General features: G+C 33.1%; 1 long non-coding RNA gene across 3 annotated transcripts; it reads left to right on the top strand.

The window, feature by feature from the left end:
• The first annotated feature begins 3,948 nt into the window (after window positions 1-3,948).
• On the top strand, window positions 3,949-12,465 carry LOC133803726 (uncharacterized). Of its 3 annotated transcripts, none has more exons than XR_009878124.1 (9): window positions 3,949-4,274; window positions 4,351-4,434; window positions 5,811-5,903; window positions 6,212-6,353; window positions 6,839-6,904; window positions 7,029-7,209; window positions 9,255-9,340; window positions 11,857-12,095; window positions 12,254-12,465. It is a non-coding gene; the product is annotated as an uncharacterized LOC133803726 (long non-coding RNA). The 3 variants fall into 3 exon arrangements; XR_009878125.1 differs by having other exon boundaries at window positions 3,950-4,274; window positions 5,820-5,903; window positions 9,255-9,332; XR_009878122.1 differs by having other exon boundaries at window positions 3,951-4,274; window positions 9,255-9,332.
• Window positions 12,466-12,674: the final 209 nt, after the last annotated feature.

A 12,674-nucleotide genomic window follows, 5' to 3' on the forward strand; every position in this document is an offset into this window, starting at 1 on the left:
GGGCCACACATCTCAAATATATCTGCATCATAAGGTGGTCTCACTCATAAAGCATATATAACACAAATATATCCTCAATGGGTCAAAAATTACGAAAATGCCATTTTAACAGAATCGGGCCTATAAGCACATTAAATACACTTAAACATACATAAGCAACCATAACATGATATAACTCATATAATCTGAATACTCACATATTTATTAAATTAATTACCACACAATTAATCCATGTACCCTCTTGGCACGCTAATCAAGGCCCTAAGCCTTAATAGAAATTTGGGACGTTATAACTATCCCCTCCTTATAGAGATTTCGTTCTCGAAATTTATTCAAACATCTCGAGATACTTGTCCCACATATTTGACGCTAAATTTTGAGTCAAGTGCTTTACCTTGCTATTTCTTAGCAACACTCTCGCCAAAGTGACAGTCTCATTCCTTAAGACTTTATCCTTTTTATCCAGAACTCCCACTGGCTTCTCTTTACGTAATAAGTCTCACTGTAATTCCAGGGTCTCTTCACCCAACACAGGGGTAGTATTCGACACCTCTTTCCTTGGCATAGGCACCAGTAACACCTTATGAAACTCTACCCATGTTGGGGTAAGGCTAATCTATAGGCCTCTGGCATAATCTTTGTTTGGATCTCAAAAGTCTAACTAACCTAGACTCAAATATTCTCTTTCTTTCCAAATTATCTTATCTTTTAATCAACAATACTCAGAGAGGCACAAGGTCTCATATCCTGGAACTCCACGTTCCCATATTTAAATTTTCCAACTTTTATGTCTTTTCAATAAAGTAGATACTCCTACTCTAACAATCCTTAATACCTTCATTGGTCCTCTGGACCGTTTCAGAACCAAAATACTTCATGTCTCTCATTTTGTTCCCCGGAATGGGTAATTCTCATTTCATATCTCACAATATCTTATCCAGAGTCACTCTGGTTGCTGACCGGTATTCATCGTCGTAACAATACAATCAAGGGACTATACTTACCTCAATGTCCCTATAACTTACATACTCGAAGTATAATGCTTAAATTCCACATTGTTCTCTCAGGTTGTCAATTTTTCTGAAGGTAACCAATAATTCAAAATCCCAATATTATACTTATCGCCCTTACTTTTCGCATTTATTCATTTTTTATAATAACTCGCTCACACAAATAAAAGTGTGTTAACTTAATATGGCGAGTCGCAAATTCTCATACCAAATCATTTTACCCATAATATAAGGCGATCCATGCATAAGGTCCATAATTATATCCACTCACACTAACTCCGGGATGCCCTAAGGTGATAATAGCCTCCCTGGCCTCTAATATTTATCCCTCACTTGCTGAAAAATAAGGCAGTGAGCCCCCCGGTATACAAATTTTAGGTCTTAACATAGATTCAAAATTCCTAGATACAACAAGCATGAGAGGTGGTATAAGACTCATCCAAAATCTCCACCTTGATGTCAGCATCCATCAGAACATGTATCTGATCCTCATATCTATTTGTTTTTCATTGTTTGTAGAGATATATCTGCCAATTATCAATCACAGATTCTATACCAATCTTGGTCGTTTCCTCATCTGACTTCGTTGTAATCTGTTGTGAATCATACAACTAGCACTGACCTTTCCAACTCAAGGCGTCAGCCTCCACGTTAGTTTTCCCTGGGTAATAAAGGAATTCACTGTCAGTCCTTCACTAGCTCTCACCAAAACCTTTATCTCATGTTCAACCCTTATAGGTGACAAAACGCTTTAACTTTTATATTAGTGTATGCACTTCTTTCCCATAATTTTTGTCGCCTCGCCTTAACCGTAGCTATCTGGAAATACTGTCAACTCAAAGTCCCATGTAAAATATCTATGTTCTTATTCCTTTAACCACTATGAAGCATGAAAAATCACCTTTCCAGTCTACCCAGGGGCACCTTAGTTCCTAACGTGTCGCACTATGAAATCCTCATTTTCAATCAACAAGGACAATATCCACCATATCATCCTTATTTATCAGTCCACCACATGCTTATACTAATACCATGGCATGATAATCAACCTTTATTTCAACTTTTGAAAATCTGATACGTAATTATACATTTATACAAACTTTAGGTCCTTACGTTACTTCAATCAACGGTATGGCAGTCCTCGAAGATGCTTCAAGTAAAGGTCGATGTGTTTCGCCAGTACCACAGTGCCTCTAACCTCTAAAATGTTCCTTTGGCTAATTCCTTGCTACTTTTATCTTAACTAAATCATGCACGATCCCATCACTTCCCATAATGTGACCTTGAACATCACCTGGAGAAATCAGAACTCATCCCTTTCGGAACCTTACCTGTAATCCCTGCTTCTTCAGCCTCTGTAACATCAACAAAAATGTTACTCGTGTTCTGAATCTAACCGGAAGTAGTCCAAAACATTCTTGATCGATCCAAATATGACTTGTCTAAATCATCCCTATACTCTCTACCTGTTGAATTTACGTTGGTCGTTGGAGCATTGATCAATTCAAGAACCTTCACTAAAAATCCAATTCAAGAGCATTGACTAATTCAAGAGCATTGACTTAGTGCGAGAGGTAATTCTTGAAATGTCTCTTTCCTTGATCCTCAGCTGGTAATAACCAGATCGAGGGTCAATTTCTAAGAGCATTTTCTTACGTTGCAATCGAACAAATGAATCATCCATCCTTGGGAATGGATACCAATTATTGACATTTACTTTATTTGGCTATCCATATACGATACACGTTCTCACAGACTAGTCCTTCTTCTTAACAAATGTTGTTGACATATCTTGTGGTGAGAAGCTCTGTCTAATCAATCCCCAAGTCAAGTAACTTCTTCGACTGAAGCTTTAATTCTTTCCACTTAGCTAGTGCCATTATGCATGATGTCTCGGATACCAGTTCTATCCCTGCATTAGTCCTGTGGCACACTCATTCCCTAGACGCGACAACATTCCTAGCGAATCCTCGGAAACCCATCTCAAACCTCACTGGCCAATCTAGTTTCCCTCTAGTCTAACTGATATAACCCTTGTGGTATCTACCACAATAGCTAGGAATCCCGTGAACGCAAATAGGTCCTTTCCTTTTAAACTCAGAAATCACCATCTTTTCTTACAATCCATGGTTGTCCCTACCTGACAAACTAGGCTATACTCACATTCATACCAAAGTCTCCTATAACAAGCTCAATCAATTTTCGGCTAACTCTCTACTAGTAATACTCTGACCCATCTCATGGAAATTACCAATTTCCCCTGACAGGCACTAAAATCTCCAGCCCCATAGCGTAATAGTCACATAATATGTATAACATATCTATGCCTCTACTAAGAGATACGTAGTACCAGAATCAATCAGCACAATATAAAAGATTGAGAACTAGAAAGGCATCCTGTCACCACTAAGGGACCAGCCTCAGGCTCTGACTGCGTCGAGACAGACACTTGAGCTGGAGTCAAGCTATCTACACTCCTCGATTCTTCCTTCTTCGATCTCGGGCAATCTTTCTTGAAGTGCCCAACTATTCCACATAGAAAACACTCCTTCCTTAGCATTCTCCCAGATGGTGTCTCCTGCCCCTAACACATACTAGATAACCTCTCCATGCCTCATTGCTGCCCTGGCGATCACCATGAGTACCATGACCCCTCCTGTTAGGACTAGGAGGGGTCATGACACTACCAAATCCTGCAAATGGGGGTGCCACTACAACAAAAACCCATTTCCATAACACAAAAACTTAATACTTTTTAAAAAGTATTATAATAGTTAAATAAGTATATAGGTGTAGGTGGGACTTAATTTTTGGCGCCTAATTTTTCACCACCCCCCCAAAAAAATTTCACACGGTCCCATTAAGTATATAAAAATTTGTTTTATCTGAATATAATCAAATTTTATTTATAAAATAAGTAAATTAAAAAAATATAATCCCTAAATCTCTTTCTCTCTCCGTCCATAACCGATCTTCTCCCTTTCTCTTTCGTTTGCTCTCTGCCAACCACTAATTGTCTCCGCCGTTCAAGCACCGGACCAGGAAGACAGGTGATGGGGGCCTACGGCTTGGGTCGTGTGACATGGAGGCTCGACTCGTGGGTCTACGGCATGGCTCGCTTGTGGGTGCGACGGTGCTTGCGGCGGTGGGTCTACGGTGTGGCTCGACTTGTGGGTTAACCACAACTTCCCTCCCCATGTTTCCCATCACCGACCGAAGAAGCTCATGCCTTGAGCGGCTTAATCTGACGCCTCGTCCAACAACGTAAGCACTCATTTGAGCTGAGGATTTTTTCCAAGCTTCAATTTTTATGGGATTTTTACTTGTTTAAGCAAATCAGGTCGCCATTCTTGGAGGGTCGGTGGAGTTTCAAATGGTTTGGGTCTGGAAGCCCAGGTTTATTTGTTGCCAAATTCATATCCGAGTGAGTTTTCTATGCTCTAATGTGTTACTCAGCTTTGAGAAATGTGGTTTGTAGTTGTCCAAAATTATGTGGTTAATGTGAAATTGGATTGAGTTGGATAACAGCTGATCGTGTTTAATGTTTATTGTGAGATACATATATGTACTGGCTCAACTTTTGCAGTTCTTTGAGATTCATTCTTTGAATTGTGTTCAGATAGGAACTGTATAGATAAGCTCTTCTCTCAAATAGATACTTCACCGCATGTGTAATATTCATTCATTTTTATCGTGATTTAAATACATTTAACAATAAATTTTAATTTCGTATGAGAAAAGGAAAATAATCAATGCTTTATTTCTCCCTTCATCTTTGCTTCAGCTAGTATCTGGAATTTCCCTTTCTTCTCTTTAGTTTTTCTATTTTTGGGTTGTGTTTTGAGTTTGGTGGAGGAGTTCTCATATAGGGATGTAATGGGGTTAGCATAGAGGTATATTGATTTTTTTCTGATATAATTTTAATAAGTTTGCGTATTGCTAAATTTTATGGGTACAATAATATTACAGTCTCTATAGGGTATTTGTTTTCTTGAAAATTACACTGCAGAAACAATACACATAGAAGGAAAGAACTCTATTTTTCTCAATTTTTTTTCTTTCAAATTTCTTGTCTGATCTCATGATTGTGGTGATGATGTGCATTCAAATTACAAGTGAAAAATTCTTTGCAAATTACCAAATTTAATTAGGCCTATGTGCTGAACTAAATTTTAGATGCTATAACCATAGTTAACTAAACTAACCTTAGGATTGTTCCTTGGAAGCTTCAGATATTATATCACAATGTATTGCTTCAAAAACCTAAGAAAAATATTTAAGAGAAAGGAATAAGTTTTCTTAATTGATGAAGATGATTCTTATATTAATAAAATTATGAAGTGTTTCTAAATAAATCTCAATTCCTAATTTTTTTTTTTATTCAGAGTAGGATGAACCGTTAAAAACAATGGAGAACTGATGAGGATGATTATGGGGTTTAAATAATTGTACTAATGAGAATATAGTTGTGTTGTTTTGGATTAGAATTCTATGAAAAGTTGTAACTATTGGAAGTTTTTGTTTTTACTTTTTATGAGAAGGTGTAATTGCTGAGTACTTTCTTTTGTAAAAGGATGCAACTGGTGAATGAATAATTATTGGATTTATGTCAACAGTTCTGATAAACTTAACTTATTTATTTCCAATCACTCTGATAAACATACGAAATACCGTTAAAACATATGAAATCCTGTTACATAGGCATTAATATAACATGTAATATATAATTCACTTTAGAGAAAAGTGATAACTTTCTGTGTGTGTGTTTTTTTTCTTTTTTTTAATGGTTCTTTGTTGTAGTTCCACCAGTACCAGGTTGTGGGAAGGGCTCTCCCTACTGAGTCTGAAGAAGCTTTGGGCCACCAATGAGGTCGGCACCAAGTCCAAATTCTGGTAAGCCAAGGTTTTTATTGTGATTTTTAGAGCTTTTAGATTTGTTATTGGATTTAGGGGATTCTAGACATGTTTTTTAATTTTGGTTATCGACTTTTTTTGTTTTTGTTTCTGTTGATTGATTTTTGATTAGGTATTTTCTGAGGAAGTTGAGAATGCAATAAGTTTTAAAAGAATTAGCTGCCTATTTGTTTGTGTCTGGTAATATTTGATGAACATATATATGAACATATAAGAATTAGCTGCCTGTCTGTTTGTGTCTGGTGCAAAATATTTGGCTAACTGTGGTATGTTTGTGTACAATTCAGAAAGTTGAATTTACTTTCATTTGGAGAAGAAGCTGAAGAAGAGGAGAAGGAATTAGCAGCTGTAAAGAAAAAAATCAAGAGCAGTCATGATGTACTTAATGATCCTCGTCTTCTGAAGGATGCTATTCCAAATGATGAATTGGTAACTGCCTACTTTCTACAGCAGCACCTTTCTTTAAGAAAATTAATTTTAGTAGTACACATGGCTGCTCTGTTAAGTCCATACCTCATCTGATGCACTTGCTGTTTTTTTTAATGTTACATTTGAAGTCTGTTAAAATAGTTAAGATAAAAGTGTGTTGGCTTGGTGTGATTATGTGTAAATTTCCCTGTCAATTTACTTCAGGAACTTTCATATCTTATAAAAATTATCGATACATATGCATACACACTTTAAAAACTTGCAAGCCTACTGGTACACATTATACATAATGCAAAATCTCAGATATAAAAAAGAATTTCTTCACAAAGAAGACTGATATTGTCTCTATTTTGCGCTCAGTGTTTAATTCAACCCACCATGGGGTAAAAATAAAAAATTTAATTTTACCATTCTATTTTTACTGGTACGCTTTTAGCTGTGGTCATAAATTAACATTTTTCAATAAATTGATCATTGTTTTACAGTGGAACTGGCAGACTATAGTTATAGGGGTCGCTTTCTTGGCTTTTCTTCTTGTCACCAAACACATAGTAAGAACAATCCCATATGGCTCTTCAACTTTTATTGTTTATAAATTAAAATGTTCTTCCACTTAGACATTATATTTTCAATCTTAATTAATTTTTCTCTACCTTGTTTGGATTGGATAAACAGGGGAAAAGAAACAAGAAGTATTTTTGGGTTCCGGCAATTGGATAAACAGGGGAAAGCTACCAAGGACTAGTGTGTACAGGAACACCTTGCAATACCCAGAGGCAAGGCAGATTCCTGGAGTTTTGATCATCAGAGTTGACTCTGCTATTTACTTCTCCAACTCTAACTATATTAAAGAGAGGTATCTTATCATTATTATTAATAGTTACCTTCTGATATAGTAATTAAAAGAATGTGAGTGCAAGAATAGGTGCAGAGTTGACTAAGACACATTAAGTTAACCTGGTTACAAACCATTATCATGCTAATCCATGGTTAATTGTAGAGACTTACAAAGTTATATCACAGAAGTTGAATGAAATTTTACATAATAAATCTTTACTAATTGAAAGTTTAATTTGCTTGAGATGCTTAATAAGCACTCTTAGAAAGATGCTAAGAATTTCTTTTTAAATATTAGGGAGATGCATAGTGATATATATATAATATACATATATGTATATGGATTACTAGTTATGCTTAAACTATACTTTTTTGTGTTTTCTCTCTTTTTTTTTTTGGCAGTGGCTTCGAACATAAAGCACACCTGATGTTGGTTTTAGAAGCTTAGTTTATTGTGGTGTTCTATTTTTGTTTCTCTTTTATGAGTTTCTTATGGCTTGTTGGGGTTAAAATTGAAGCCCTCCAACTACAGTTGTTGTTTCGTTATAAGTTGGCATATATAATAATAATAATAATAATAGTAATAATATCTTGTTATGCGGGAGAGAACTATCAAGAACATATAAAAGTCTCATGTTTCAAAGGGATGTTGTACTTTAATAAGTGTTTTTTCTTTTGCCATAAATCTGCAACAAACGAAAAAAAAATTAAATAACAAGATTATGCTCATATGGTTATATCTATATATTATTATCATTGTTATTGTATTGTGACATAGAAATATGTGTTTCTAGTGGATACAAGCATGTTTATATATAGTAGCACAATAAAACTTTCGCTTAGCTTTGTTTAAATTTCTAACTAAATAGAACTTAGTCTAAATACATGGTCATGGTCATGATCTTTATAGGTTGTTTGAGCTAGCCAGAATACAAATTATTAGACATTTAAGAGATGTGAAATGGCCCCTTTTGAGACATTGTTGCTGCATTGGCTTAGAAACATTCCTTTTGTCCCACTTACATGTGGCTGGAAAAGTTTAGATTTAGTCCTTTGGGTGTCTTAGACATTAGTGGGGTTTTAAGGCTATTTTCTAGTTTTTGGTGATTTAATGCCACTTCAAAAGTTGAAATGGATATAATTCAACAATTGAATCATAACATTTTATGGTGAGAAAATAAAAATTAGCAAGGTGTACTTGATTCTCAGATTGAAGATTGCATTCCCCAGTTTTGCTCAGTTTTAACCTGTTCCTGAATTTTGGTTTTAGTATCTCTAGCTCTTAATTTCCATCTCTCAGAACTATAGTACTACATTTCTAATTTAGATTATTTAGGAACCATTTGAAATGATAGTATAATTCTTCTATGGTGTATAATTTCATTAAACTTCTGTTCATGAAGAAGTTTATCGAAATTATACACCATAGAAGTTTAGCAAGCCATGAGAGTAGAATGAGAAAAAAAAATTAAAAATGCAATTTTATATTAAACAAAGAAAGCTGATAATGATAGCTATGTAATGCTCACCTTGATAAAGCAGGGTTGAGTTCTAATACTTTCATCTTAATACAGTTGATAATTATCTATTTAAGGTTAAATATTATTTGCTATGATATTCTTTCTTCTACCAATGAGTTTGAATAATACAATTTGGCTTGCTAAATGAGTACTAGAAGGCTAGAAGTCAGCATCTTTAGGTGTAGAGTTTTCAACCAATTTCATATGCTAGAGAACTATTTATAATCAGTATCTTTGAAGGTTTATGCAACTAAATTATTTGGCTACCATAATATAGTAGAGCAGCATTGTTATTAGTATTAAGTTGCTGAAATAATGTTTATTTTAGTATTTTAGTAGCTCAATTTAAGATAAAATGAGCGAAAATGATGGTGATTATGAAAATGATGATTTTTTTGGACATTTGAGTTGGAATATGTTTCTTTATGTTAAGTTTGTACCATTAATGAATATAGTTTATGATTTTAAGACTCGTAACAAGTAATTTCATGAATTTTATGGTTTTATTTTATCATTTAATTTTAATTTTGTATTAATCTTTTAGGTATTGATTATATTCCTTTGGTTGTGGATCGAATTGGCAAGGAGCAAAGTTAATTAACTTGATTATTAATAGCAAGAGGTACGGAAGTATGTTCTCTTAACTCTTTTATTAATATCATACAAATGTTAGAGGAGTTTGAATATCTTAAATATTCATTCATAGAGAAGTAGGTTCTGAGATTAAAATTGTGTGTTGCGGTGATAACGGAAGGTTGAAAACTTGTGTGTCTTAGAGAAGTAGGTTCTGGAAAATTTGTTTGTGCTTTGCGGTGATATAAGGATGAAAACTTATTGTGTGTTGTTTGAATTTTTTTACTTGGTATTGATAAATGGTTAGGTAAGCTTTTATATGGGAAATGATGTCAGATTTTATCTAGAATTATAAGCTAACATCTTCTTACCATTATAAGCTTATAAGAAAATTTACCATTATTGAAAACTTTTCTGTTGAGTTTTAGAGAAATATACGTGCTTTCTATCTAACCTAATTTTCAAATTGTGTTGAAACTTTTTGATGTAAAAAACACTGAGATGCTTTAGCACTACACTTGCGATATGTTTGGTAATTTGAGTTAGTCCAATTTGTATTAACTTTGTGGATGTAGGTGTAGCTACACTCTTCTTAAGCTTCACTTAGTGGTTTGCATATTAATTTTATTTTTGTTAATAATCAATTGTTGACAATTATAAAGCTAAAAGTACTAGTAGACTATTCCCATAAAAATGATTACTTTAACAAATTTAATAATTGAAAGTCTATATATGTAAAAGATCATCAAACCATGTATATTGGAGAAACTGAAAAAATGTTAATTTATAAACATGAACAATAAGCTTTGTTTCATGGGAACCATTGTAACTATATTTTTATCAATCAATTCTTTAATATCATAAACAAATACAGAAAAATAGGACAATAATATCATTCCTCTACCTTGAAATATCATCATTCTGTTTTTTAATTTAACTTTTCATTTCCATTCTTTTTGCCAAAGTGATTTATGAATATGGACTCCACTTCGTTCATTAGTATAACAACCTTATTAAAAACAACAAAACCATATAATCTAATCAGTATTTGTAATCTCTATAAATTAGAAAACTATATTAAAACTCATATATTAAAACATGATTGGTCAACGAAGACTTGGTCTATGAAAAAAAAACAAAGCCAGAGAAAACACATCCATATATAAAGATATATATATATATTGAGAGTAAACATACCTATAACAATAAGGATTTTAGAAGCACTTATGTCTTCAAATCATAAATCAATACCTACAAAACCCACAAAAAATTAGAAAGATCACACATATTTATATATATAAATATTCAGAATGTATTGAAACCAAAGCAAATGTAACTCGACACTTTTCTTATTTTAAGATATAAATCAATTTATGTATCTTTTTAAAGTTATTATAGTACACTTAATATGTTTAAAGGCCCTAATACATTAGTGTGATTGCTTGGCATGATAGACCACATATCAAACCAATCCATAAGCCCTGTACCCAAACAGAAATAGAGATTGCTGGACTCATTCATCACACTATAAATATATATATATATATGCACTTGATTCATTATATTACCAATAACATAAATAAACAAGCAAAAAAGCAATTAATAATATATAAATATATGTTTACCCAAACAGAAATAGAGATTGCTGGACTAATTCATCACACTATAAATATATCAATTAGTCTTATAGTATTTCAGGGGAAACAATTGAAAAGCCTAATCAAGTATGCGAATTTTAAAAGAAGCTTAACATTGAAGAATCCACTGTGGCTAAGAAAAAATGACTAATCATTAGAAAGATAGAAAAAATAAATTTAATTGTTAAATCTTGCTGGTTGGTATCTCTTGGCACCTGCTTTATTTTCATCTTTAATGACTTTGTTTGAATTGATTGGCCAAAGGGTATATTATACCATATACCTCTCCCATCCATGGAATTCAATACAGATGATCTAAAACATCCCTATACCTCTCCCATCCAAAGGGTATATTAGATTGGCCAAAGGGTACATTCTTCTTCTTCTTCTGCAACTAACCCCAAAACAATACAAATGATCTAAAACATAAGCTGCTTGCTATTTTCAAAAGATACTAAGAAGACCCCCTTAAACTCTAATGATCCTACTACCTATTGCAATGTCTATCAGAGGAAATGAAATGAAAAAATATTAAAAATTTCTTAAACTTAGCAAAAATAAAGAAATTCTTCCATTTTTAATCATTCATAGGATAAATAGCAAAAATAGGATATTTAACTGAAGAAAATGATCTTTTTAACTGGTATGACCTGAAATTCAACCAAGGCATGTTTCTTTTAAAAGCATGTGTGTTAATGACCTTGTCATGACCCTGAAATTACAACCGCAAATAATGTGATTGTCTTGTCTAACAGTTGTTAAACCCAAACAAAAAAACAAGATTTTATTAAGAGAACAACATCAAATTCAAATTCATTGGAGATGGATAAATGTTGGATCCATCTTAACATGTTAGTAACCAAAATCATATAGTTTATTTTGGGTATAAGTTTAAGTGTCAGTGCTTGATTATTGACGTATGCTCTAAAATTGTAGAGCAATGGTGGAATATGAGCAAAAAGCTAGGGAGTTTGTTAAGACAGCCATGACGAATCTTGGATTTCCAGCCAAGATTCTTTCTCCATGCAAAAAATGTCACAATCTAAGACATCAACTTTCAGACGAAGTTGTCGAACACTTAGTTTTGTGGGGCATGGACCAATCTTACAAAATATGGTTTCATCATGGGGAAGATCCAGTCCAAAGCAGCACGACAAACACAAGTTTTGAATATTGTATGTGGGCCAAGTTTCTTTGTTTGCTTTGGTGTAGTTGTGAATTCATTATTTTGTATGTGGTGTCCTTTCTTGGATATAATTTTCATAGCATTTTTCTTGAAGTAATTTGTGATGCTAGATAATAACAATAAAATATTTCTTTGTTTATTTTGCAGATGTGACAAGCGAAGTAGAAAATGATACTTAATTTTGAAGGCTTTGTGTTGGGCAGCTGTAGAATATTTTGTGTTGAAAGTAGTAACTTTTCACTATGTTGAATATTTAAGATTCCTTGAATACTTAAAGAACATTTTGTTGTTGATGACAGTGTTGAATGTTTTAAACTAATTTGTGGATTGTTAATACAATGTTGAATGTTTTTACTTTTTGTTATTTGAAAATCAAGTTCATTTGATGATGCTAGTATACATTAGAAAGCTAATTTTAATTATATAAAAAAATTAAAATATAATGGAATAAATTAGTGTTATAATACGAAAATTGTGTTATAATATCTATTACAATAACACTTTTTATGCAAAGAATTATGTTATGCAAACTTCATTATATAACACAAATAATGTGTTATACTAAAGT

This window comes from Humulus lupulus, chromosome 1 (genome assembly GCF_963169125.1).
Source record: "Humulus lupulus chromosome 1, drHumLupu1.1, whole genome shotgun sequence".
Lineage (NCBI taxonomy): Eukaryota > Viridiplantae > Streptophyta > Magnoliopsida > Rosales > Cannabaceae > Humulus > Humulus lupulus.